The 27,774-nt window shown below is 42.5% G+C and overlaps 1 protein-coding gene across 11 annotated transcripts in view; it reads right to left on the bottom strand.

Moving 5' to 3' along the window:
* Positions 1–27,774, bottom strand: part of LYST (lysosomal trafficking regulator) — a 242,978-nt gene that overhangs the window by 205,127 nt on the left and 10,077 nt on the right. For 6 of the 11 annotated variants that reach the window (XM_008268236.4, XM_002717342.5, XM_008268235.4 and 3 more), the window contains exon 1: positions 20,059–20,252. The exons of 1 other annotated variant lie outside the window; for it this stretch is intronic. The gene's annotated coding sequence lies outside the window, so the exon portion shown is untranslated. Of the gene's footprint in view, positions 1–6,267; positions 6,404–12,040; positions 12,175–20,058; positions 20,253–27,774 lie in introns of those variants that run through there. 4 more of the 11 variants (XM_051820716.2, XM_051820718.2, XM_051820715.2 and 1 more) reach the window with 4 other exon arrangements.

Consider the following 27,774-nt stretch of genomic DNA (forward strand, 5'->3'; position numbering starts at 1 on the left):
ATCTCTCTCTCCCTCTGCCTCCCTGTAATTCTGCCTTTCAAATAAATTAATTAATTTTAAAAAAGTAATGCTTTCAGCTCTAACCAAAATTTTAGCATTAGAGGGGTAAGAGTTGGCTCTGAACTAGATGTTCCATATTAAAAATTTGGGACTATAATAATGCTAAACGAGTGAACATGGAAATAAATGGTTGTATTGTTCCTACATTTATTATGTATTACACATTTAGGCCAAGTCAAAATAGAAAAAGAAATGTGCTTAATGAAATATTTTCAATTTATGTAGAACCATGTGGGCTATTTAAATAAAGAACACTCAAAAAGTGTGTAAGAGCAGTGGCTTTGGGAGAGGGTAGAAATTTAAGAAAGCAGTGGCCTAGCAAATTTTTTTATATATATTTCAGGGAGTCCAAGTCAACACTGCCTATTTCCCTCCCTGCCTTCATAAGCATATGCAGTCTTGGTTAGCCTCTCCATTCCAGCTGTCCTGAAACGTGTAGTGGGCTTGGGAAGAGAAGCCACTCAGGCACCTTATATGACAATGCTGGTCAATAAAGAAAATCTAGGCACAGAATAGCAAGGCAAAGTCTTAATGGAAATTCAGAGGAAGTCACACCAAAACCTATCAAACTTAAGCCTTCAACAAGCACTTCATTTTTCTAAAAACAAACAAATTGAGCAAAAATATCTCAGTCTGCATTTGATCGTGAGCACCATAATTCTAAGATACTATGGTTACAGGAGAGCTACACATAAAGAAACAAGAAGGTCTGTCCAGGTAAATCATCTCCCCTGGCTTTACCTACCTGCTAGAAGAAATGTGCAAGTTTTAAACTGACTAGCTCATTCATTCTCAAAACAGACCTCTGGATTTCTATAGAATAAAAGTAATGATGATGATGATCTAGCTAACATCTACCATGTTGGTTACTACACATTAGATAGTACATGAGCACTCTTTAAAAGTATAGTTATTGGTTTAATCCTTGAAACAGTCTCATAAGTAGCATTATTGTCCCTATTAGTCACAAATTGGAAAATGAAGTGTAGTAAGGTTAGGCAATTGCTCAAAGTCACAGAGCTATTAGTATCATAGCCAGCATTCAAACTTGGGCAATCTTTCTGTATCCTATATACAACTTCTGTTTTTCAAAACATACACTGACTCTTCCCTCCAACAAACCAACCATCCTTCCTCATTCCTATTTCAGTTTATAGCTCCTACCCAGTCAGTTAGACAAGAAATCAGAATACTGCTTGTCTGGAGCCCAGTCAATTCTCCTTCTTAAGAGCTTACTGGTTCATGTCTGCATGTGCTACTCACTAGCTTCCTCTTTTTAGCCTCAGTTTCTTATCTATATAACAGAGTTCATATGAATACCTACAGTTTGTTGTATTAAAATGAAACTATGCATATAAAACATAGCATAGTGCCTGGCAGATAGCAGGAAGATCAGTAATAATCAGCTTGTATTGTAATTACCTTGAATCTGGTCCTTCCCCTAACCTTATGCTTAAGCACTCTCAAGATCTCATGTCCTCTCTCACGTGTAATACCAACAACTTCCCTGCATCTGTTCTGTTTTCCATCCAATCCAAATCCCACAACTGGTAAAATGTCACTCAGATTCCTTGCAATCATAAGTGATATTCCAATTTGTGAGGAAGAAGACCCCAATTCATCATCAGAGTATCATTTAGCCTTTCCAGTCTCCCAACATACCCCATAACACACTGTAATATCCCATAATTCCTCCAAAAGGTATATACTTTCTCAAGTTTGTTTCCCTTTTAAAGAAAAATCATATTTTTCTTGCTAGAGAAATCCTCTTTAATTCCCAATTACTTTTCTACAATCTGCTATCTTAGCACTCTCATCACACTGTAATAAGAGATTGTAGTGTTTCTTTTAAAACTATGTTATATTTTCCTTAAGAAGGGAAATCAGGCCAGTGCCACGGCTTACTTGGCAAATCCTCTGCCTGCAGTGCTGGCACCCCAGGTTCTAGTCCCTGTTGGGGCACCAGATTCTGTCCCGGTTGCTCCTCTCCCAGTCCAGCTCTCTGCTGTGGCCCGGGAAGGCAGTGGAGGATGGCCCAAGTACTTGGGCCCTGCACCTGCATGGGAGACCAGGAGGAAGCACCTGGCTCCTGGCTTTGGATCGGTGCGCGCCGGCCATAGCGGCCATTTGGGAGGTGAACCAACGGAAAGGAAGACCTGTCTCTCTCTCACTGTTTAACTCTGCCTGTCCACAAAAAAATACTAAAATAAAATTAAAAAATAAAAATAAAGAAGAGAAATCAGATCTTCTTTGTTCAAAAAATCATTACTGCCACAAACATCAATCATTTAATATTAACTCTATAGAAAACACTGAAATATACAAATACCTTTAGGAAATCATCCCACAGCTAAGGCTATGAAAAATAAATAGCATATTTACAAAAGCTTTTCTCTCTTCCACATTAAGCATGAAGGAAAAGTGCCACAGAAATATCTAAAAGCTATACCAGAATTTGTTTATATTAAAAACAAAGCTTCGGGGCCAGTGCTGTGGTGTAACGGGTAAAGCCGCCACCTGCAGTGCCAGCATCCCATATGGGCACCGGTTTGAGTCCCGGCTGCTCCATTTCCTATCCAGCTCTCTACTTTGGCCTGGGAAAGCAGTGAAAATGGCCCAAGTCCTTGTGCCCCTGCACCCACATGGGAGACCCAGAAGAAGCTCCTGGCTCCTGGCTTCAGATGGGCCCAGCTCTGGCCGTTGCGGTCAATTGCAGAGTGAACCAGCAGATGGAAGACCTCTCTCTCTCTCCCTGCCTTTCCTTCTCTCTGTGTAACTCTGACTTTCATTTAAATAAATCTTTTTAAAAAAGACTTCAGTATAAAATTTTGGGTGTTTATGGACATTTTGGATATTTAATGATATGCAGCAGGTTATAATTCTGAGTATACAGTCTATTTATTTATTTATTTTGACAGGCAGAGTGGACAGTGAGAGAGAGAGACAGAGAGAAAGGTCTTCCTTTTCTGCTGGTTCACCCCCAATGGCCGCCGCGGCCTGCGCGCTGTGGCCTGCGCACCGCGCTGATCCGATGACAGGAGCCAGGTGCTTCTCCTGGTCTCCCATGCAGGTGCAGGGCCCAAGGACTTGGGCCATCCTCCACTGCACTTCCTGGCCACAGACTGGAAGAGGAGCGACCGGGACAGAATTCGGCGCCACAACTGGGACTAGAACCCAGGATGCTGGCGCCGCAGGCGGAGGATTAGCCTAGTGAGCCACAGCGCCAGCTGAGCATAGTCTAAACATCCTTTAAAATCAATTATAGTCATAATAGCTCTCCATGCCGTGAAATAAAAATAGAAATAATCTATATAGTGCAATGACCAAGAGTTTTTCATATATATGAATATTTATTGCATGTGAATATATGAACATTGTGCATGAATATATGCACATATGCAATATGAATATAGTATATGAATATATATTGTGTACAGCAAAAGATTCAGCAAAATACATTTTAGAAATACTGAACAACAGGGCAGGTATTTATTGCAGCAGCTAAGACACCACTTGGGACGACTGCATCTCATATCAGAGTGCCTGGGTTTGAGTCTCAACTCTACTCTTTGTTCCAGCTTCCTGCTAGCACACACACTGGGAGGCAAAGGTGATGGCTCAAGTAGTGGTGTCCTTGCTACCCATGGAGATCTAGATTGAGTTCCTGGCTCCTGGTTTCAGCTTGGCCTAGCACTTCTGTTGCAGACATCTGGAGAGTGAGCCAGTAGATGGGAGACATCTCTCTCTGTCTCTCTCTCTCTCTCTCTCTCAATCTTTCTCTCTTTCTCTCTCATTCAAATAAATAATTTTTAAAATAAAAATCTAAAAACAAAGAAATGCTGAACACAAATATTTATAAGCTTTAAAGACATTTTGCAAGGATAGACAACACTAGTTTTCTTTTACTCCTGTAATTCTTACAGACACACTATATTTGGCTTCCCTCCTGAAAAAGCACAACAGGCAGTTGAGGCAGTAACTATTAAAAAAATGTTGACTATAATAAAACGTTTCACATAAAAAAAAAAAAGCAAGATCAAATTGAGATCTGCTCGCTGAATTTACTGCTCTCTCACCATCCATGAAGAGGGACAGCTAGGGGAGAAGGGCATAGGGATTGGAGGATAGAAAATAAGAAAGAAATATAATATAAATACTTTCTGAGTGCAGCAATTTCAAATTCATCCCATGCTTTGTTTTTTTCCTACCACATTGAGTATCATCACAATTGGTTTCTATAACTGTGATCTGTTCTTACACATGTAAAGAAAAAGGTTAAATTTCTAAGTAAATTATATATTACAAATAAAATACCATAGGTTTTTATGGTACATAGGCATCTTTTGGTCAAAGGATTACTTTATTAAAGTGCATTAAAATGTTAGAGACACGGGTGGTATAGTATAAAGAACACCAGATTGAAAGTCAAGAGATTTTGTTTTGCCTCAAACTCCTTTGAGGATCACTCAGAAAGCACTTAACATTTCTGACCCCTACTGTTCATATGTATTTTAAACCAGATAAACATATATTTTAAACCAGATGATCTCTGTCTCTTTTCTCTTTGGGCTGTACAAAAATTATGACAGTACAAAATTCAGAAAATATATTAAGCATCAAGATTAATTTGATTATAATTTCATTTTTAAATGTTTCCTTAAATTGTATATAATCAGATTTTTGTAAAACTGCCTTACTGAGATTCTATTTTTTAAAAATTAGATGTACTAGGCTAATCCTCCGCCTTGCAGCGCCGGCACACCGGGTTCTAGTCCCGGTCAGGGCACCGGATTCTGTCCCGGTTGCCCCTCTTCCAGGCCAGCTCTCTGCTATGGCCAGGGAGTGCAGTGGAGGATGGCTCAAGTACTTGGGCCCTGCACCCCATGGGAGACCAGGAGAAGCACCTGGCTCCTGCCATCGGATCAGCGCAGTGTGCCAGCAGCAGCGCGCCAGCCGCGGCAGCCATTGGGGGTGAACCAACAGCAAAGGAAGACCTTTCTCTCTGTCTCTCTCTCTCACTGTCCACTCTGCCTGTCAAAAAAAAAAAAAAATTAGATGTAAAGAAAATAAATATATTTCAGTAATATGGAACAAATAACTTTAGAGGTATTATCCAAAATGTTTAAACATGGCCAACAGAGAAAAAACTTAAAGAAAAATTAGCAGCATTACTATCATTGGAAACAGCATCCAGAGGAAATGTAAAAAATGACAAAGGATTTTAATCGTTTTTTTTTTTAAGGCTTATTTACTTTATTTGAACAGCAGAGAGACAGAGAGAGAGTGAGAGAGAGTGAGAGAGAGAATCTTTCAACTGTTGGTTCACTCCCCAAAATGGCCACAACAGCCAGGGTTTGGCCAGGTTGAAGCCAGGAGCCAGGTCTCCCTTGTGGGTGGCAGGGGCCAAAGTAATTTTGTCATTATCAGCTGCCTTCCATGAGCTAAGTTGGTTGTGGAGCATCAGACTCAAGGAGGCACTCTGATATGGGATGCTGGCACTGTAAGTGGCTGGTTAACCCGCTATACCACAACGTTGGCCCCAAGGATTTTAATCTTTAACACGTTTGAAGTCATAATGCAGTAAAGGTCAAACAAAGTCTAGACAAGCAAATAAATATGAAAAGTAGAATAAGAGTGAACTGATGGATAGAAGCAGTTGTCCTACAAGTTATACCAGTAAAACTTCCTCTTTTGCCATTGGCCAGAACACACTGAATTTTGCACTTCAGTGAATGAATAACCAGAAACAATAACAATGAACATATTTTATGAACTGATAAATATGTTTAGTTGCCCTTTCAAGGAAGTCACAATGTTATGATAAAAGAAGAAATCATTCCTACCATTGTTTTAATTTCACACTCATCCAGTGTATTAGTGCTACTGAAATATTTATACAATTATGCAAGACTATTATTCTTCTAAGGAACTAAGATAAATGAACTACAGAATTACAGTAAAATTTTGAACAGATTTCATTTTTTAACTGTCAAATTCCTTGACTTTAGTCTTCTCACAATTTTTAAGTTTTATTTATTTGAAAGGCAGAGGAAGAGAAAGAAACAGACAGGCAGACAGAGAGATCTCCCATCTGCTGGTTCACTCCCCAAATGCCTGCAACAGCCATAGCTGGGCCAGGCTAAAACCAGAAGTCAGAAACTCAGCCTCCCATGTGACTGTCAGAGAACCAACTACTTGACCCATCACCTGCTGCTTCCCAGAGTGTACATTAGCAGACCTGGAATTGGGAGCAGAGCTGGGACTTGAACCCCAGTACTTCAGTATGGATGTGTTCCAACTTGCACCTTAATTGTTGTGCCAAATGGCCACCCTTCAGATCAATCTTAAAGAAAGAAGAAAAAGGAAAAAAAATACCATTGATGTAGTTTAAAAGTTTGTAATTCTAGAAAAGCACATTGATTTCATTTATGCCAAATAAACAGAAATAGCTGAACAGTGAATTCAGCCAAGAATCAAATGTTACAACACCAAAAATGAAAATATACTTAACTATTAAATATTTCCATTGTACAAAGGTACAGCTAACTTAGAGAGAGAGAAAGAGATAAGTACAAGAATAAATCACTAGGAGATAGCAAATGCATCTCAGGGCTGGGATATGGTTAGACCATTCCAAAAACCAGTCTAAAGTAGAGAAAAAATAGAACCCTAAAGTTAGTCCACACTCTAAATGTGAATTTTCCAGTATTTCCCTTTAATAAACATTTCCTATACATTTCAGTTTATTGATTATTTGTTATCAAGTTTATCTTACTTGATTTAAAATTTATCTTCTCCTTTCATACTTTCAGTAACAACAAAATTACGAACTAGACAGTACTAGGAGGCACTGGGTGTGCTTCCAGATTCCTTCTGTTTTTTTAACCCCTCATCTCTACTGACTTTTTCACTGCCTACAATTAAAAAAAAAAAAAAAAGAATTATGTTGACACCCTTCTCTTTCAAAATCACTCAACAGTAGTCTATACTAGAAGTACAGTAGTCTCCTTTTACCTTACCTGTCAGTTCACTGAAGTCTGGCTTTTGCCCACATTACTAACACTACTCAAGCTTTCTAACTGCCAAATCCATTCCAATGGACATTGTCCAGTCTTTATCTCATTTGAACTCTCTGAGGAACATGAAGTGTATAAAACTAGTAACCATCCATTTCTTAAATCTCTCTCTTGATTTGTGAGATGCCAATGCTGGGGCCGGCGCTGTGGCGCGGCAGGTTAATTCTCCACCTGTGGCACCAGCATCCCATATGGGCACCGGTTCTAGTCCCAACTGCTCCTCTTCCAATCCAGCTTTCTGCTATAGCCTGGAAAAGCAGTAGAAGATAGCCCAAGTCCTTGGGCCCCTGCATCCACATGGGAGACTGGAAGAAGCATTGGCTCCTGGCTTCGGATCGGTGCAGCTCCGGCCATTGCGGCCAACTGGGGAGTGAACCAGCAGATGGAAGACCTCTCTCTCTATCTCTACTTTTCTCTGTAACTCTTGCAAATAAATAAAATCTTTAAAAAAAAAAAAAAAGAGAGAGAGAGAGATGCCAATGCACACATACACACTTTTTTTGTCAAAAAGTTCATGGAAAATCACATTAAAAAATAGAAATAAAAATATAAAGTTTATTTTCCAACATAACCTTCAAGTTAAAATACTTTTGTTGAGTGATAATACCAGCCATTTTTAAAAAATTTACTTGTTTACTTGAAATACAGTTATAGAGACAGAGACAGAGACAGATATCTTTCATCTGCTGGTTCACTCTCCAGATGGCCATAACAACCAGGGCTGGGCCAAGTGGAAGCCAGGTGCCAGGAACTCCATCTGGGTCTCCCAAGTGGGTATAGGGGCCCAAGCATTTGGGCCATCTTCCACTGCTTTCCCACGTCCATGAGCAGGGAGCTGGTTTAGAAGTGGAGCAGCTAGGGCTCCAACCAGAACTCAGATGCAATGATGGCATTGCAGGTGGCTTCTTAACCATGCCACAGGGCAACACCTAATACCAGCCATTTAGTCCCTGTATGTAGAAGAACTGAATGTATTGAGAAATGAAGTCAATGTAGTCTTTTTATAAAAAAGGCTTTATATAAAAATATAAATTATTAATTGAAGAAAACTGGGTGCCCTTTAAAGACCTTTTTTAAGACCAGGAAACAAAGAGAATCAAACCATAACTATAAAGTGGATGCTTAATGGTTTCCTATCAATCTCTCACCAAATGACTCTCATCTGATGAGAACAATGAGCAGAACACTGACAAAGTGGAGAGGGCTCTCTGGTGAAGCCTTCCCAAGCATGTTTCTGCAAATGCTTTGTCTAACTTTCTTAAAAACACTGTCCTAATAAGCAGATGTTATTATTCTTTTGTCCTCCAGAAAGTCAATAAGCAAAATGTCTTTGGCATACCAAAAAAAAACTGTTGTTGTGATCTTTGCTCTTGACTGGTCTGATTCATTTTATGGACCACTTCAACCTCTGGGTAGCAACTGCTTTGGTTATGCTGTACCTTCAGGATCACATTAGTTGTATTACTCAGTGTTTTATCACTGTTTACAAATATCTCAAAGAGGGCCAGCGCCACAGCTCACTAGGCTAATCTTCCGCCTGCGGTGCCGGAACCCTGGGTTCTAGTCCCGGTTGTGGTGCCAGATTCTGTCCTGGTTGCTCCTCTTCCAGTCCAGCTCTCTGCTGTGACCCGGGAGTGCAGTGGAGGATAGCCCAAGTGCTTGGACCCTGCACCCGCATGGGAAACCAGGAGGAAGCACCTGGCTCCTGGCTTCAGATCGGCGCAGCGTGCCGGCTGTAGCAGCCACTTGGGAGATGAACCAACGGAAGGAAGACCTTTCTCTCTTTCTCTTTCCCACTAACTCTGCCTGTCAAAAAAAAAAAAAACAACCTCAAAGAAGACATTTATGAAAAAAAGGTTTATTTCAGCTCACAGTTTTGAAGGCTTACAGCCCAACTTCATGCAGTCTCATTGGTCTGGCATCTGGATAAGAATGGTGGATGGCAGAATGAGTACAAGAAAAGGATCACACAAGTGAGCCAAGAAGCAGAGCAAGAACTGAGTCTAACTTGGGCTTATATAACCAACCCTCTCATGAGAACTACCTTCCAAGGGCATATCTTCAATGACCTCAGGACCTCCTAAGAGGCCTACCTCCTACATACCATAATTGGGTCAGGTTTTCACCCTCTCCCAAAAGCATCATCCTTGGGTGAAGTCTTTAATGCATGGACATTTGTGGGACACCAAAATGAACATCTAAACTGTAGCACTGGTTGACATGTTTTATCTTGTTATAATTCTTCTAAGAAATGCCCCAGGATCTTTATCCCACTTGTCTAAAATTTCCATTGGAAGCTCTACTCTTGTGCACAGCTGATCTGGGTACATGCTTTTGATACTCATAGAACAGAAAAATTTGCTCAACTTTATTTTTTAGGTCAGAATTGTCTAAGTGGAACCAATTCAGATGTCTATCTTATTGGCTACTGCATCTGGCATTAATTGTTGGTTCTCTTCAGTTAGGGCAAGATTAACAAACAAGATTAACTTTTTCCTGGAAGAATGATGTGATGATTTGTGCCTATCTCTGCAAGCTTCATCTGCAATGCTATTCATCACTTCTTAAAATATTTATTTGTAAACTGCTGATTTCTCTGGGTTACTCTCCCCATCAGCCTTCTGTAATGCAGCAATGATGTTATCTTTCTCCATCACACTGTAACCATAAATTTGAAATAAATTTCTTACTTCAATTTTATCAGAATTCATTTTGCAGTGATAAGGGCTCTTTTCAAACTTATGCCTTATCCTTCTTAGCACCTCAAACTAGATCCTGTTCAGACACATGTAACAAGTTAATATTAGTTTATTTTTATGCCAAAATATTCTAAAATCCATGCAGTTTTTTCTTATTATACATTTTCCATGAACATTTTCTCCAATCCCAAGATTCTTTTATAAGACTATATACCCAGAACATTTCAAGATAGTATCATTCAGTCAGAGAAAATAATCTTAGGCTAGTTGTGGGGAGCAACTGAGACTGGCCTAAGTTACTGGAATTAAGACTTATTCTATACATCTGCTCTCCCACAATATGGCGCTGGGAGAGGAGGAAAGAGCTTCTACACAGCTGCCTCCAGTTCAACCAATAAACTGTAGGACCTGCTCCTGATTGGAGGAGAGCAGCGTACTTGGCGTGTGGGTAGCAGAGTTGGGATTGGTGGAAGAGGACTATAAAGGAGGAGAGAGACAACATGCACCAGGAACATCTATCTGAAGGAACACCTGTGCAGCCCCCGAGAGAGCCGGCCGGCGGTGTGCCGCTCCCCTGCGGAAGTGGGGAAAGTGGCAGGGGGAACCGCCCTTCCACGGAGGTGGAAGGGTCGGTAGCCAACCCGGGAAGAACCAGCAGCAAACCCGGGGAGGGCCGAGCAGATAAAAGAACAGCGCAGGGTCCTGTGTCGTTCCTCCACGAAGACGGGGAGCGACATAATGGTGCCGTGACTCGGATAGGAAACCTAGGCAGGGTTTAGTGTCACTCCTCCACGAAGAGGGGGAGCGACAGCTAGTAAGCTCCATTCTAAGCCCCTCTAATTTATGGTTAAATTCATTCATTCCCAACATCCACAACTAATTTCCAAGGTGACAGCTCCTTTGGTACCTATTGCTGATAACACAAAACATGCCAATTTGCCTAGGACAGCCCTGGTTTACTTCTGTTGTCCCAGAACAACTGTTAAAGACATCCTTCTCATTCTCAAAACAGCATTTATTTGGTCAAACAATTGTATCACCACCCTACCCACCCACCTATCCTTTCTGATTTTTCACACATAAAGCGATTTCTCCTTCCTTCATGAATTCCTTACTTCTCATCTTTATGAACTCTAGCTCTCTCTCTCTTTTTTTTTTTTAAGATTTATTTATTTAATTGAAAGTCAGAGTTACACAGAGAGAGAAGGAGAGGCAGAGAGAGAGAGGGAGAGGCAGAGAGAGAGAGGGAGAGAGGTCTTCCATCCAATGGTTCACTCCCCAATTGGCCACAACAGCCGGAGCTGTGCCGATCCGGAGCCAGGAGATTCTTCCGGGTCTCCCACATGGGTTCAGAAGCCCAAGGACTTGGGCCATCTTCTGCTGCTTTCCCAGGCCAGAGTAGAGAGCTGGATAGGAAATGGAGCAGCCAGGACGCAAACAAGCACCCATATGGGATGCTGGTACTGCAGGTGGTGGCTTCACCCGATACACCACAGGTCTGCCCCCCCACCCCCCGCTTTCAAATAAAATGAAATATAAATTTAATGTAAATCATCATTGTTGTTAATCAGAATCATTAATTTTGACAATGTATCATCATTGGTCATGCTTTGGCACCTATCTCATGAAACAGCTCCAGCTCCAGAATCTTAAATTGAGGATCTCATCATGTTTATATATTTTTCCATCTATAGTACTCCTTTACTTCCATTAATCCTGAGAGATTCTTCATCATCTTCCTTCTCCATATTTATCAGCCTCATCTTGGCTGGCTAGAAAGAAAAAAATCAGCTCTTCTACAAGCTACTTCATAACCACCCTCAATTCCTTAACTTCACACTACTCCCCTACCTAAGTACTTCAACTCTTTCATTCCGATCCCCATCCAGATTCAATCTATTTTTCTTTATGCACTGTTATGGAGACTGGTAGAGAAGACTGTTTAACCATTCTGATTGGTTTGTTTATACATTTTTTATTTCAAGTCTTGGGAGGGTATTTATTCATCACTATTCAGTAATGATGTTACTTCTCCCCAGTGAAGTCCTTTTTCCAATCACAGTTGGGCACACCCCTACCCATGTTATTCCTTTTCTTTCTTTTTTTTTAAAGATTTCTTTATTAATTTGAAAGTCAGAGTTACACAGAGATTGGAGAGTGAGTGAGTGAGAGAGAGAGAGGTCTTCCATCCGCTGATTCACTCACCAGTTGGCCGCTACAGCCAGAGCTATGGCGATTCAAAGCCAGGAGCCAGGAGCTTCTTCAGGGTCTCTCGCGCGGGGGCAGGGGCCCAAGGAGTTGGGCCATCTTCCGCTGCTTTCCCAGGCCATAGCAGAGAGCTGGATAGGAAATGGAGCAGCAGGGACTCAAATCGGCACCCATATGGGATGCCGACACTGCAGGCAGCGTCTTTACCCGCTACGCCACAGTGCCAAACCCCAACTTACTCCTTTTCAATCAGTAGACAATCTTGCTTAACAGATAAAAGAGACATTGTTCTGGATATTTATGTCTAGATCTACTCCCTATTTCCTTTTCTTTTAAAATCAGAAAATGCAGGGCCAGCGCTGTGGCACAGTGGGTTAACGCCCTGGCCTGAAGCGCCAGCATACCATATGGGCACTGGTTTGAGACCCAGCTGCTCCACTTCTGATCCAGCTCTCTGCTATGGCCTGGGAAAGCAGCGGAAGATGGCCCAACTCCTTGGACTCCTGCACCCGCGTAAGAGACCCAGAAGAAGCTCCTGGCTCCTGCCGTTGTGGCCAATTGGGGAGTGAACCATTGGATGGAAGACCTCTCTCTCTCTCTCTCTCTCTCTCTCTTTCTCTCCCCACCCCTCCTTTCCTCCCTCCCCCCACCTCTGCCTCTCCTGTCTAACTCTGTCAAATAAATAAATGAATCTTAAAAAAAAAAAACAACAACAACAGAAGATGCATTACTCTTGTTCTTCAGAATAACACTTTTTTTTTTTTTTGACAGGCAGAGTGGACAGTGAGAGAGAGAGAGAGAGAGAGAGAGAGAAAGGTCTTCCTTTGCCGTTGATTCACCCTCCAATGGCCGCTGCGGCTGGCGCACCACGCTGATCCTAAGGCAGGAGCCAGGTACTTCTCCTGGTCTCCCATGGGGTGCAGGGCCCAAGCACTTGGGCCATCCTCCACTGCACTCCCTGGCCACAGCAGAGAGCTGGCCTGGAAGAGGGGCAACCGGGACAGAATCCAGCGCCCAGACTGGGACTAGAACCCGGGGTACCGGCGCCGCAAGGCGGAGGATTAGCCTAGTGAGCCACGGTGCCGGCTCAGAATAACACTTTCACCTGTCACCTGTGCTCTGGTCTCAATCCTTCCACTCCTCTAAGATCATTTTTGATGAGGTAGCTTATTACCGTGTGCTCAATTTTCTTGCTCTTTGTGCTTGCTTCCGCAGCACATATACAATTTTCTTTCTCTTCAAAACCCCTTTCATTCCATACACTAAAATATCCTTGACTTATCCATTTTAAAGAAAAGTAAACCTTCCACTGATCATATCTCCCTGCTCAAGCTTCCATCCAGCGGCCTCCCTTTATTCCCTTTATTACCAAAAGTATTTGTAAGAATATATGAGTATTTGCAGAACGAATGAAGATGTTTTTATTTATTTGGTTCAGACTTCTCTCCTGAGCTCCATGCCTTTTTTTTTTTAAAGACTTACTTGTATCTGACTCAATTCCAACAAAGGAAATAAAATTTCTAATCTCATCAAACTAAAGAAAACTGATAGATTTCACATATCCAAATCTGCTCCACCACCTGTATTTTAAAAATTAAAATAGTTATCAGTATCACTATTCACTCTGGCAGTTCTACCTTACCTCTACCCTATGTCCAAGCCCGTCCATTCTAAATATCCATCCATCCGTCCCCTTTGCAGTTTCCTAGAGCTGTGACTGTTGAGCACTTCCTCATCTTTCATTAACTCACAGATATGTCATGAAGTTAAATGAAATGATAGAGAATGTACTCAATAAACTGAAGTGCTATGGTTAGGAAAATGGTGCAGGCGCAGTCTTATCTGTGGCATGATCTACACCTGATTTACATTCTATGCCTGCTGCCATTGCTGAAAGCCAGGTAGTCACATGGCCCAAACTACCTGTGCCAAGCTCCACCCCCAACCTAATGGGATTGGCTAATTCCTACCTCACTGCCCGCCCCCTAGAAAAGGTATATTAGACCCCTTTCCCAGACATGCGGCCCTTTTTTCCCTTCGCTGCCCCATCCCTCCAGTCTGTTGGGTTTTCCCCAATAAACCCTTTCCCTTACTCCAGTGTTCGGTGTGTTTTGTGATGGTATAGATAACAGTTATATATAGATTACTATACAAACATTCTATTTTTGGCAAAGTGAGCATAAGGTTAGCTTAAAATGATGTGTTTTTTAAAAAGCAAATTATGGGTTTTAGTAATCAGTGCCTTCTTTTCTAATCACAAATCACGGAGCATTCGGCAATCTGATCTGCAATTTTTTCTAGGCATCAGTCAGTGTCGAGATTTTTACTGTAGGTTCTGGGGTTAACCTCCTGTCCCCCCGCCCCATTTTAAAACGTGAAACATACAATTCTTCAGGTTTCTGGCAAAAAATCTTCTATTCATTTTACTGAAAAAAAAACAAAAGAGAGAGAGAGAGAGACTAGGGGCTGGCGTTGTGGCGCAACGGGGTAAAGCCCTGGCCTCAAAGGCCAGCATCCCACATGGGCACCGGTTCTAGTTCTGGCTGCTCCTCTTGCAATCCAGCTCTCTGCTTGGAAAAGCAGAAGATGGCCCAAATCCTTGGGCCCCTGCACCCCCATGTGGGAGACTCTGAAGAAGCTTCTGACCCTGGCTTCAGATCGGCACAGCTCCAGCTGTTGCCACCATCTGGGGAGTGAACCAGTGGATGGAAGACCTTTCTCTCTGTCTCTACGTCTCTCTGTAACTCTTTCAAATAAATAAAATAAATCTTTTTTAAAAAAGACCTTATTTTTTAGAGCAGTTTTAGGTTAACAGAAAAATTAAGGGGAAAGTACAAAGTTTTAGTATACCCCTGCCATCATACACACACGCACAGTCTCCCTTATTACCTCTGTCCAAGGTAATAAAGACAACCTAAAGACAACCACAAAGGTACATTTGTTACAACTGATAAACCTATATTAACACACCATTCTCACCCATAATCCATAGTTTAAATTAAGGTTCACTCTTGGGGTTGAACATTCTGTGGGTTTTGACAAATGTACAATGAGATATATTCACCACTGTAGTATCATAAAGAATGGTTGCACTGACCTAAAAATCTTCTGCCATTTATCTGCCTATTTATCCCTTTCCTCCCCTTAATGGCTGGCAATCACTGATCTGCTCACCATTTTTATAGTTTCGCCTTTGTCATAATGTCATACAGCTGTAATCATTCAGCATACAGTCTTTTCAGATTAGCTCTTTTCACTTAGCAAAATGCCATTAAGATTCCTCCATGTCTTTTCATGGTCAAGCTACTTTTAAAGTACTACTTTATTAAGGAATGACTGGTATACAAAAAATTGCACATATCTTAAGTACATAATTTGACAAGTGTCAATATATGTGCACACTCATGAAACCATCATTATTAATCAAGATAGTTACTACATCTATCCCCCTTGAAGTTCTTGGCAAACCATTGTTCTTTCCTCCTGTCCCTACTCTCTCAACTCATATGTAGGCCTCCACTGGTCTGCTTTCTGCCACTATAGATTAGTAAGCATTTCCTAGAATTTTTAAAGATGGAACTATAAGGTATGCCCTTTTTGGTCCTTTTTGTTTATGTACTATAATTATTTTGGGATCTATTCATGTTATTGCATGACCTATACATCATTTTTTTTAATTGCCAAGTAGTGGTCCATTATATGAACATTGCTTTACTTTTAAAAGATGATTGGAAATAGCTTTATAAACATTTTTGTATGTGTTTTAATCTATCCTATATTTCATCCATTTCTTCTACTCATTTAAAATAGCTAGAATACCTCATTTCCTAGCCCACTTGGAATTTCAATGTCAAAGAATCAGATTCAAATGGATCAATGACTAGACTTTTGGAAAATTATTTCATTCCTTTTTTGATTCCTCAAAATGATCAGCTTTAATCATTACTCTTTGATGTTATTAAGCAAGATTTTTTTTCCCCAGCAGTTAGCATTCAAAATGTTCAAATGGATCAGACCTCTCCAAATTACTACAAATAAGGCAAGGGAGCTAACGAGGTACAAGGACAAGCACTGGTGTGAAGCAGCAATGAAAGAAATTAATGTTAAATAGCATAAACTGTCATCATTAACTCCTAATCAGTGTATCATTAATATTTTTATACTTTTTTTAAGATATATACTTAGGTTGAAAACTCATTTTGAAACATTAGCTTATTTTCTAGTTCTTAATGTAAGGGGCAGAACTTAAGTTCCAGATCTCTGAATATATTTCTGATCCAAGTTTCACCAAATTCTGTTGCCCTAAATACTGTATAATTTGATTTAAAAGATCTCCATTTACCATGTGATGGCCCATTTATTTCAGGTCACCTTTAATGAAACAAAAGAATTAAAATAATCCCTTTATATTACTGACATATTAGTAAAGAATAAAAATATAAGTCCTTTCCATGGCAATTTTACAAATGGCCGAATGAAATTACATTTAATAATAACATTTGTTGGCTTAAAATAATTTTTTGAACTTAAACCAGGCATCTAAAGATAATTCTGAAAAAGATTAATCGGGTGAAAGTATTTGAGTTAAATATAGCAACAAACTAAAAATGAACTCTGAAATTCTGGATTATATGGCTTTTTGTAACTGAAACAAAATATATTCTAAATACAAGCAAACAAAGCAAAACTACATTTGAAAATAACTAGGTTGAGTACAAGGGCTAAAAAGAAAAAGAGTATGAAATAAAAATTGGCTGTTATATGGGTAAAAATATTAAGCCCCTGATTTAGTCAGTGTAACATAAAAAGTTTCTTTAATACAAAACCACTAGTTTATCACTACTAATCTTCCCGTCGGATGTCTAATTTCATTGTCTTCTAACTAGTTCCTAACCTTTTCCCCATCAAACCTACTCCTCATAAACCTCATCTCAATAACACATCCATCCTTTTATTCTACTTGTCTAGGACAAAATTTTTGGTTTCCTTTTTGTTTAAGATTTATTTTATTTGTTTGAAAAGCAGAGCTACAAAGAGAGATTGATCTTCCATCACTTATTCGCTCCCGCAAAAGGCCACAATGGCCAGGGCTGGATCAGACTGAAGCCAGAAGCCAGGAACCAGGAGCTTCATCCAGGTCTCCCACGTGGGTGGCAGGGGCACAAGCACTTGGACCATCTTCTACTGCTTTCCCAGGCCATAGCAGGAACTAGATGGGAAGGACTTGAATTGGCATCAGGCAGCGGCTTAACCCATCACACCACAATGCCAGCCCGCGTCCTTTTCATTTCTGCCATCAATTTATTCAGAAATCGAAGAACTCTCACCAACTCTACCAATCCCACTCTGCTCCAAACAACATCACTGCTGGCCTGGCTTGTGGCAGCAGACCTAGAACTAGTATCCCTGATTCTGCCCCTGCCTCTCCCCTACAACAAAGTCTGTGCTCCATCCACTCACTAGAGTGACCCTTCTAAAAGGTAAGTCTAATTATATCCTTTCTTTATTGAAAGTGATGATTTCCCTGCTCACTCAGAGAAATCTAAGTCCTTCAAAGACCTACAAGGCCTTAAATAACCTGATCTCCCACTTTACTAACCTTCCTTTCTTTTAAATTTATTTTATTTATTTGAAAGACATAGTTACAGAGAGAAGTAGAGACAGAGAAAGAGGTCTTCCATCCTTTGGTTCACTCCCCAGATGGCCACAACAACCGGAACTGAGCCAATCCAAAGCCAGGAGCCAGAAGCTTATTCCCGGGTCTCCTCCACTGCTTTTCCAGGTGCATTAGCCAGGAGCTGGATTAGAAGTGGGGCACCTGGGACTCAAACTGGCATCAGAGCTATCCCACGATCCCATGATAGCTCTGATGCCAGTTTGAGTCCCAGCTGCTCCACTTCCAATACAGCCAAATGTCAATTTCTTTCTTTCTTTTTTTTTTTTTTTTTTTTGACAGGCAGAATGGACAGTGAGAGAGACAGAGAGAAAGGTCTTTCATTTCCATTGGTTCACCCCCCCAATGGCCGCTGCAGCCAGCACACCGTGCTGATCCGACACCAGGAGCCAGGTGCCTCTCCTGGTCTCCCATGCGGGTGCAGGGCCCAAGGACTTTGGGCCATCCTCCACTGCACTCCCTGGCCACAGCAGAGAGCTGGCCTGGAAGAGGAGCAACCAGGACAGAATCTGGCGCCCCGACCAGGACTAGAACCCGGTATGCCGGCGCCACAGGCGGAGGATTAGTCTATTGAGCCAAGGTGCTGGCCCTAAATGTCAATTTCTCCAGGAGGCCTTAGCTAGCTACCTCTACCAAAAATTGCACCTCTCAAGCAGGGGTGGGGAACATCCAGCCCACGGGTGTAAAAGGCCCACAGAATCATTTGGTCTGGTCCTGCCAAGGCAACCTCATGTAGGACTCAAAGTTCAAAAATCTATAGCAGGCTAATTTTTAAGTTGACAATTTTGTATGGTTCCTCAATGATGTTATAAATATCCAAATGACCCTTTGCAGAAAAAAGGTTCCTCACCCCCTCAGTCTACGGATTCCTCCTCCTTCCTCTTTCCTGCTTTTGCTCTATAGCACTTAACACCATCTGACACAACACATATTTTGTTTATTATTGAGGTTCCCCACTAGAAGGCAAGCTCCAAGAAAGAGGGGATATTTGTCTGTTAGGAAACGTGCCTGGTAAATAGTAGGCACTCAAGAAATATTTACTAAATATTAATATATAACTTCAAAGTTTACAAATTATTTTCATATAAATTATAATAACTCATTTCTCTTTATGCCCTCTCTTCTCCAATCTTTACAGTAACAATACAGATGGCAGCAATGACCTATCAGAAAAAAAGTTGCTGGCTACTTGCAAAGCTCTTTAAAGACAAATACCCCATATTAATTAACTACAGCTATAAAATGAAAGCTTACAGTCAACATCTTTATTAGCATAAGGTTTCTGGATCTGCAAATTTAAAGCAACAGAGCAGAAGAGCCAAGAATCAGCAGGAAGGAAAGCCCAATTCAGTGTGCTGTATATCAGTGTGTTAAAAAAAAAAAAAAAAAAACTCCAGGGAAAATGCGAACTGAATTCGATCTTCAAGGAAACACGGGCCCGAAATCAACACAAGATTCAATTCTCAATATTTTCTGCTTAAAACAAACCCCCATCAACTATCAAGTACTGTCACCGGGTGTGCACAGTCTGCTGAGCATATAAGAGATGTTTTCTTATGATTTGTTTAACCGATAACAATCAAGGAAGGGTTTCTTAAAGCCTCTGAGCTTGTCTTCTCCACCGCGAAACACCCCGTGGGCCTCCACACCGTGGAACCCGGGTCTCCCTGGGTTATTTCCCATACTGTTTAACCCATCACAGGAGAAAGGGCATGCCAGTCAACGTTCCAAAGGTGCCGGGACTGGCACCAGATGTCTCAAGGGATCCGCTGGAGAGACAGGCTTTTGCCCGCGCAAAGGGTGCCCCAGGCAAAGAAAAGCCGCGAACCCAGGTGGGCGAGCTCCGGCGGGGCAAGAGCAGCGACCGGCGGGGTGATGGCGCGGAGACTGTCAACTCCGGCAGTCAACCTGCCAATCTGGGCCCGCCTGGGGTGAGGGAGTGCCGCGCCACGGGATGAAAATACAATAAAGGCAAGCTGCAAATCGCCGCCAGCCGGGCGGACCTCGCCCCCCGCGCGCTGGGAAATAAAGTTAGCGCCCGGTGGCCGCGCTGTCACCTCAGTGGTCCCGGAGCAGCCGGGCCCAGATCCTGCCCGCGGCTCATCGGCTGTCATGGGTGGCCCGGCGCCTCGGGGGGAAACGTCCTGAAGCCTCGAAGCCTCCGAGCGAAGCCCCAGGCTAGCGCGTCGGGCCGAGTCCCACAGCGCCCTCAGCCCAGCGGCCGCGACCCCCAGTCCGGGCTAACTGCCACCACCCCTAAACCGCCTTCCTTCAGGCCATGGTTAGGTCCCAGACCTCGAGCTCTCCGCCGGCATTGTCGGCGCGGGGCTGATCCCTTTACCTGCGCTGTGGCTGCTGCCGCCACCGCCCGCTCCTCCTCACCGGCAGAATCCCGCGTAGTCTTCACCGCTGCCACCGCCGCCACCGCCTCGAACTCCCCACCCCCGCCCCCTCAGGTAACCGAGGAAACCGAGAACACCACCCCCCCTCCCTCCTCACGTCCAGACCCAGCGCCAACAGCCTGCGCGTGCGCGCTGGGCCCCGCCTCGCGCGCCCCGTGCCCCGCCCGCCGCTGGGAGGGTAACGCTAGCGTCGCAGGTGTTGACGCACGGAGAGGCCGAGCCAATGGGGAAAGGAGAAAGGCGGGCCCAGCTGCTGCCGGGACTCGGAGCCGTCGGGGTTCCTCCGTGCTCCGGCAGAGGCCTGCTTCATGTCTGCCTCACTTCAGAGTTCTCTGCGTAGCGGGCTGCGTCAGGCCCTGGGGAGAGCGAGCACGGTTTGAAAAGCACCAAGCACATGCGCTGCGTCCGCTTCCTCATTCAGCCCACACTGTCATCCTGTCTCCTTGCTTAGGTCCCGAGGATGATGACAGAACAAAATGGGGAGGGGTCAGGAGGGGGTGAAAAGGCTGCCCACGAGGAACCTGGGGCCTGGAAAAAAGCCGTGTTGTAAAGGTTACCTTCGTCGTCAAAAAACGTAAAGAGATTTGCAATGCCACTGTAGAATTAATCGGTGCAGAACTGTATTTTCCAACTAGCCTCGTTCAAGAACATTTTGTATACGATGTCTACAGTGGTGACAGATCTTTGCTTGGCCAAACCTCAGTCACCTGACTTGATATCTCCTCCCAGCAATTTTCCATCCACGGACCCTCTTGCTCCTTGGTTATAAGTCCTCATTTATCCCCGGTGGGTGTATTTGGAACGGAGCGCGGATCTGTACTGAGGTCTCTTACCCTAGTGCAACAGTCCTAACCAAATCGTCTTCACCACTTCTGTCCAGCTCCTTTTTTTTTTGAAAACAGTCAGCCCTATGTATATGCCTCAATCTACCAGTCCCTTCAGAGGGAGGGGCCCGTAGGTTAAATACAAGGATGTCTCAGGGGCATCACAGACTTCCAGGCCCAATATGAGGCCAACAGGCTGCTGCTATCTTCAGTTTGGCATTTCAAGGGCCACCCACTCTTCTTTGCCTCCCAGTCACTAAGGCCTTGGGGAAAGACTGAAGTACTGGGAAAATTGCCTGAGCTACACAAATAGAGTTTATATTGTTTGGCAGTTTTCATGGCCTACAGAACAATACAAACTATAAATAAATTGTCTCCAGATCGACCACATTGCTGATGACCACATCGTCAACTCCTGTGTAATTTTTTTGCACAGGAATCAAGAAACAGAAATAATTCAGGATATGGTGTTGTAAGGCTACATGCCAAATGCAACTCTGAATTTCTCAAACTGTCATCTGACCTAGTGACAAGCAAAGTAAACAGTTACCCATTGATGTGGCTTAAAGGGGCCCTGGGGAAAATTTTCCTACTTTAAAATATCTCTGTTCTGATGTCTGATGTTTAACCATCAGTAGTTCATATAGTTATGCAGAAGTTGCGCTTCCTCTGGTAGGCAGTCTTTTCAAATGCAAATACTCCTGAGGTGAGCAATAAAGTCCCTAACAAATTAATGAAAGAGATGCCCCAGGGAAATCATCACTCATTTAAACAAGTATATAATGAGCACCTACTATGTGCTAGGTACTGTGATAGGTGTTAGAGATATTTTGGTGAGTGTTTCTGGATTCAAAGAGGAAGTCAAACTTTATCGGTGTCACAATTTTACCTAAAGGTGAACTTACATATACATCAACTTTCACCCCACTAATCTTAAACCCCCCTTTTATTAAAGAACAAAAGAAACCATAGAAACGAATAATAACAATCCAGTTACCATGTTCTTTGGACAATAACAGATGATCATGATTTCTTTACAGCAAAAGAGAACGAGACTTTTATGACACTGGTACATATTTGGCCCTCAAAATATGATTTGTAAAAGGCATACAGTAATGTCTTTGTGACTATGACTCAGATATTCAGAAAAATGGATAAAGAATTTTAAATACTATTTTAACTGAGTTACCCTAGTATTGATTTTATTCAAGAATATCTTAGAATATCAACATTAAGAATCCATATTTGCACCCCATGGGAGACCAGGATAAGTACCTGGCTCCTGCCATCGGATCAGCGCGGTGCGCTGGCCACGGCGGCCATTGGAGGGTGAACCAATGGCAAAAGGAAGACCTTTCTGTCTCTCTCTCTCACTGTCCACTCTGTCTGTCAAAAAAAAAAAAAAAGAATCCATATTAGGGGGCCAGCGCTGTGGCGTAGGGGGTAAAGCCACTGCCTGCAGTGCCGGCATCCCATGTGAGCACTGGTTTGAGTCCTGGATGCTCTACTTCTGATCCAGCTCCCTGCTATGACCTGGGAAAGCAGTGATAAATGGCTCAAGTCCTTGGGCCTCTGCACCCACATGGGAGACCCAGAAGAAGCGCTTGGCTCCTGGCTTTGGATAGGCACAGTTCTGGCCACTGTGGCCATCTGGAGAGTGAACCAGCGGAAAGAAGACTTCTCTCTTTCTCTCTCTCTCTCTCTTTCCACCTCTGTGTAACTCTGCATTTCAAATAAATAAACAAATATTTTTAAAAAAGAATCCATATTAGGTAAAACTTAAGATTTCAAATGAACACAAAAATGTGTAATTGAGAAAATGGAAAAGAATAAATAAAAAGAAATAGGCACAGAGAAGGAAGTCCTACTTACACATCACACAGGGGAGCTCTTTAAGTGGAAAATTCTCCAGAAAATTTGATCCTCAAATGAGATTATAACTTCAAGGTTTAAAAATATGCAATTAATATAAGTGTGTATAATTTCATATTTATTCCTTAATTAATTAATTTTGACAGGCAGAGTGGACAGTGAGAGAGAGAGACAGAGAGAAAGGTCTTCCTTTGCCATTGGTTCACCCTCCAATGGCCACTGCGGCCGGCACACCACACTGATCTGAAGCCAGGTGCCAGGTACTTCTCCTGGTCTCCCATGTGGGTATAGGGCCCAAGCACTTGGGCCATCCTCCACTGCACTCCCAGGCCACAGCAGAGAGCTGGACTGGAAGAGGAGCAACCGGGACAGAACCAGTGCCCCAATTGGGACTAGAACCCAGGGTGCCGGCACCACAGGCAGAGGACTAGCCTATTGAGCCAGGGCGCCAGCCTCCTTATCTTAAAAATTATTCATATCTAAGTGGATTTGTCAACAGATAATGTCATTCTTCTGCTCAAAAGCCCTCGATGGCTCCCTGTTTCTCTCAGCTAAAGCCAAGGTCCTGAAGATGGCTGATATAGCTGTGTATCATAGGGCTTCCAGCAACCTCATTTCTCCCTATACTCCCATCCCTACAGACACACTGGCCTCTTTACTGTAAGCCAAACATGCCAGGCACATTCCATCTTAAGGCCTTCGCACTGGCTGGTCCCTCTGCTTAAAATGCTGTTTTGTTTGCCAACTAAGTACAGTGATAACTCCCTTATCTTCTTCATGTCTTGGCTCAGATTTCACCTCAATGAGATCTACCTGGAACAAAGGGGCTTCTTCCCTGGATCGGACATTTGACGTCCCTCTATCACAATCATCCCCTAAGTTCATTGCATTAAAAAACATAGAGTTGGGGCCTACACTGTGGCATAGCAAGTAGATGCCACCTGCAGTGCTGGCATCCCATATGGGTGCTGGTTCAAGTCTGGGATGCTCCACTTCTGATCCAGCTCTCTGGGAAAGCAGTAGAAGTTGGCCCAAGTCCATGAGCCCCTGCACCTGCATGGGAAACCCAGAAGAGACTCCTGGATCCTGGCTTCGGATTGGCTCAGCTCTGGCCATTGTGGCCATTTGGGGACTGAGCCAGCAGACTCAAGACCTCTCTCTGCCTCTGCTTCTCTGTAATGCTGCCTTCCAAATAAAGAAATAAATTAAAAAAAAAAAAAAACACACATAGTTTCTGTGTCACTTGAGATCTGGTGCTAAGAGCTGCCATAGTGTAACCTATAACTCTAAACATCCTCTCTTTCAAAAGCATCTTTTTCAGCTTCTTATCACCTCCATGTAGACTATAGGCTCTACAAGGAAAGCAATTTTTTTAAAAAGACTTTTTATTTATTTGAAAGGCAGAGTGATAGAGATCTCCCATCCACTGAAGCCAGAAGCCAGGAACTTTATCCGGTTCTCCCACGTAGGTGGCAGGGACTCAGGTAGTAGAGCCATCATTCACTGCTCCCAAGGCACATTAGCAGGGAGCTGGACTGGAAGCAAGGTAGCTAGGACCTGAACCAGTATGCAGACAGAGGCTGCCAGTGTTCCAAGCGGTGGCCTAATCCACTGTGCCACAACGTGCACTACAAGGACAACAATTATTGGTCTATTCATGCTATATCCCAGAACACTACCTGATACTAAGAAGGCCTTCAGCAAATATTCAGATAAATGCTTTAATTCAGAAAAAAAAATATCCAAAGAGTAAGTGATTCATAATTTTAAGATAAAGTTAGGTAACTTTAATGTCTGCTGGAATAGCAATGGATTTGTGAACTGGTAGAATGAATACAGGACTTCAATTTCATAAAACATAACATGGTCCTGACAGGCTTTTGGCACAGTTTTTTTTTTTTTAATGTTTATTCATTTATTACAAAGGCAGAGTTAGAAGGGGTGAGAAGGGGAGAGGGAGAGCAAGTTTCCATCTGCTAGATCACTCCCCAGATGGCCACCAAGGTTGGAGTTGAGCCAATCCGAATCTAGGAACCTGGTGCTTCTTCCAGATCTCCCACATGTATGCAGGGGCCCAAGCACTTGGACCATCTACTGCTGCTTTCCCAGATGCATTAGTGGGGAACTGGATCCGAAGTGGAGCAGCTGGGACTGGAACTGGCAACCATATGGGATACCAGTGCTACAGGCAGCAGCTTTACCCCACCACACCACAGTGCCAGTCCCTAGCACAGTTAAGATGCCACTTGGAATATCCTGCATCCAATATCAGAGTGCCTGGGTCTAAGTCCCATCTCTGCTCCTGATTCCAGCTTCTTACTAATATGCATCCTGGTAAGAAACTGGTGATGGCTCAAGTAGTTGGGTTCCTGCCACCATGTGGAAGACCTGGATTGAGTTTTCGCTTCCTAACTTCAGCCTGGCTCAGTCCCAGCTGTTTTAAGCATTTGGTGACTGAACCAGCTAATGGGAGACCTCTCTCTTTTGGTCTCTTTGGCTTTCAAATAAATTAAAAAATTTTAAAATAACATGGTCAAAATTATCCAGATGACTAAAATTATATATTTAACTAAAGACCAAATAACTGTTGCTTAAAAAGTTATAGGCAAACATTCCATTTATGAGTGCTTTAATTAGGAAGTTTATGAATTTTTAATGTGCTTTTTAGTAGGTACCTTGAAACTTTATTGAAATGATCAATTCATAATTAATGTTTTCATGAAGTTGTTAGCAACTTTGGCTCCTTTTTGAAAGTTACCAGGTTAGTTTTTAGTAAGATTCTCCTATGTAATTTTCTCTACTAATCACCAATTGCATTTTTATACCCCCCAAAATATCTATACTGTTTTCAAAACTCATATCATTGCATTAAAAAAGATTTTCAAACATCAAAATATATTTTATGAGGTGAACTTTTCAACCAAGTGTTAAGACAACCCAAACTTCCCTTCTTTACTGTGGAAACTTCACACTGAATGTGTCTTAATGTGATACTTTCATATGTAGGCAAAACTACACTTGTGGGCAACAGTGCCATTAATTCTCATAAAACTTTTTTTCCACTTTTTAATTCTGACGTGTTTTTCTGCTTAAAACAGAAAACCTGGGACCAGCATAGTGACTCAGCAGGTTAAGCCATTGCCTACAACACTGGCATCCCCTATGAGCTCCAGTTCGAGTTCCAGCTGCTCTACTTCTGATCCAGCTCCTCGCTAATGTGCCTGGGAAAGCAGTAGAGGATGGCCCAAGTGCTTGGGCCCCTGCCATCCACACAAGAGACCTAAATGGAGATCCAACCTTATGGCTTTCTTGCTTTGACCATTTGGAAAGTGAAGCAGTGGGTGGAAGATCTCTCTGTCTCTCTCCCTCTCTCTGTAACTCTGCCTTTGAAATAAAATAAATCTTTTAAGAAAGAAAATATATGCTATAGTAATAAATTCAAACATTAGACAAATACACAATATAGGGAATGAAAGTATTCTATGATCTCATTCCAGAGATAATGAGGAGTAATTAATCTACATGCCCACAGATATTTTAGTACACACACAAAGCTGTTATTATTGTTATCATTATTACTATCTTTGTCACTATCAGTGAAAAAGAGAGCTTTGGGTTTACAATTGAGCGCAGTTTTTTGCAAGTGATTTATTGTTTTAATAGCTAGGATTTGTCTTAATTCCCAACGTATTTCTGTGACCAACAAATTTCTGATTCACTTTCTGTAATCTGCGTGAACTGCTATTTCAGAAGAGCAAATTAAGACTATTCTACATACCAGACAGGTTAAGAAGTGTAAGGAAATTAAGAATCATATTCATTAGAAATGCAGATTTTTCTATCTATTCCTGTTTATAAAACCAAGAGCCCAGCTGATCTGAGCAGATTAAAGCTCATGGTAGCGGGCCGGCGCCGTGGCTCACTAGGCTAATCCTCCGCCTAGCGGCGCCGGCACACCAGGTTCTAGTCCCGGTCGGAGCACCGGATTCTGTCCCGGTTGCCCCTCTTCCAGGCCAGCTCTCTGCTGTGGCCCGGGAGTGCAGTGGAGGATGGCCCAAGTGCTTGGGCCCTGCACCCCATGGGAGACCAGGAGAAGTACCTGGCTCCTGCCATCGGATCAGCGCGGTGCGCCGGCTGCAGTGCAGCCATTGGAGGGTGAACTAACGGCAAAAGGAAAACCTTTCTCTCTGTCTCTCTCTCTCACTGTCCACTCTGCCTGTCAAAAAAACAAAAACAAAACAAAACAAAAAAAACTCATGGTAACGCCTTTAAAAGGAAACTGGAGAGAGTCTAGAAAAATGGAGGGAGTCCAAGTTATCAACTAGTTCACAAAATACAATAGCCCTTGACCAACTCCAAGCAATAGTTGGAAGGACCAATCATAGCTTTCACTGCCTACTCAAAAAAAATTGTGTTACATAAAAATATTCCTGATATGTTATATTTTATACAAATCACAATTTTAGATCATTTCAAAAAATGTCTCTAGCTCCACCTAGAACTATACAAGAATCTACTTGTAAGACTGTAAGATTGACTCATTATTGTAGGTCTTCATTCAGTTATTCAATCTTTTCTGTGAAGTTGGTAATGTTCAGGCTTTGGGACCCAAAGGTAGCTGAAAGATATTCCAGGTGGGCTGGAGCTCCAGACAGCTAAACAAGCAATACCAGTGGAGAGTGATGAGGGTTGTGGCAGCATCGAGTATAGGATTCTCTGGAACGGTGTGAAGGAACATTTGATCCCCATTCCAAGATCAGAAAAGGCTTCTTGGCGAGGTTGACTCTAGACTTGATTCAATTTTTCCTAGATGCTTTTTACCCTTTCCTTGCAGTGCAAGGAAAAAAAAAATTTTAAAGAAGATCAACATTTTAAAAAAATTCAGTGCTGTGAATTTTCTTAAAAGCTACATTTATTCAAGACTGTTCTTTATCTGGAAACTACTCCCTTTCCATTTTT

This window comes from Oryctolagus cuniculus, chromosome 13 (assembly GCF_964237555.1).
Source record: "Oryctolagus cuniculus chromosome 13, mOryCun1.1, whole genome shotgun sequence".
NCBI lineage: Eukaryota > Metazoa > Chordata > Mammalia > Lagomorpha > Leporidae > Oryctolagus > Oryctolagus cuniculus.